Below are 1,331 nucleotides of genomic sequence, written 5' to 3'. Positions count from 1 at the left end.
CTCCTAATATAGAAATCGAGGATATAATATCCCCTTTTTTCTTTACTATAAAAAGTGCTAGGAAAAATCTAGAGCCTTCCTAAACTCAATTTTAACCAATTAGCAGCAGAACTTCTTTACTTCTTACAGAACCATGCCCCTCCCCATTTGAGAATCTAATAAAGCTTTGAATTCTCGATAGAAATATGCACATTCATGTCACATTTTGCAATCTGGGACACCAATCTATACCAAGTGAAAACTGCCCCCAAACATAAAGATTGTAGGCCATACTTTGATTTATCTGAACAAAGTCAGAAAGGAGAGGTTATGGCCATCTTGGGGCTGCAGATGGATATACCTGACTTCTGAGCTGGAGATTCTAATCATTACCATATGCTGGATACATTCTATGCCCTTGAGCACTCATAACATAGAAAGAAAGACAAATCAAGAAATAAATAAGTACGGCGCAGTGTGGCAAATGTGACAATAAGTGCATGTACTGAAAGGAATGATTTCATGGGAGTGGGGTACAAACCTCACAAAAATGACTCCTACTTCCTCTGATTTCACAAGTACAGCAGTGGTCCCAGGGTCTTTCAGAATCTTGGGAGATTCAGTGGATCACGTGGCATACATTGTGTCAATATCGAAGTCCCAGATTAGAGGGAACTCACAGAATCATGTTCTGTCCCTCTAAGTCCATCCCCCTTCTCTATAGGAGATACATGGAGCAAGGGAGTGTGGGTGAATGGAAGCTTAGCAGAAGACATACCTTCACCCTTTGCTTGGCACATGTGAGCTCATCTGTAATATACTAAAATGTCTATGATTCCCCCACCAAACCTTGAAATCTCTGAATTCTTGATTCCAAATATCCAGAGGAGGGAATGGACACATTTCACCTTGCACATACAGCCTTGTTTATGGAGGGCTCTAATAGTGTTCCAGCCCTGCTTATTCAACGAAGAGTTCTAACTTGTATCATCCTTGCTCAAGGGCCATGCTAATCCTCTCTGTATCCTTCCCATTTTAGTATATATGCTGCTGAAGTGAGCACAAATGGCTCTAACTTGGACAAGCAAGAAAGAAAGGGTACTAAGAAAATGGTCTGATCATTCAGTTACACTCAAGTTATATGGGAGCAAAATTAGGGTGATTTCTCCTACTCCCAAGGGCATTGCTAACTCCGTTTGCATAAGACCATTGCTGACTAGTATTTTCCCTCACACACACCTAAACTCCAATCATTGCCTTAGCGCCTGCCAGCCTTGAGCACATTATGGAATAAGTTAACATGTACCGAATGCTGACTGTATATGTGGTAGTGTCCTTAGTGTTTTACATAT

General features: G+C 40.9%; 1 non-coding gene across 1 annotated transcript; it reads right to left on the bottom strand.

Moving 5' to 3' along the window:
* Window positions 1–939: 939 nt before the first annotated feature.
* LOC123835000 (U6 spliceosomal RNA) lies at window positions 940–1,042 on the bottom strand. Its single transcript, XR_006788569.1, has one exon. It is a non-coding gene; the product is annotated as a U6 spliceosomal RNA (small nuclear RNA).
* Window positions 1,043–1,331: the final 289 nt, after the last annotated feature.

This window comes from Mirounga angustirostris, unplaced genomic scaffold (assembly GCF_029215605.1).
Source record: "Mirounga angustirostris isolate CCGP_5_RB_7025 unplaced genomic scaffold, mMirAng1.0.hap1 SCAF_1, whole genome shotgun sequence".
NCBI classification, from domain to species: Eukaryota; Metazoa; Chordata; class Mammalia; order Carnivora; family Phocidae; genus Mirounga; species Mirounga angustirostris.
This window is presented reverse-complemented; position numbering and strand designations above follow the sequence as displayed.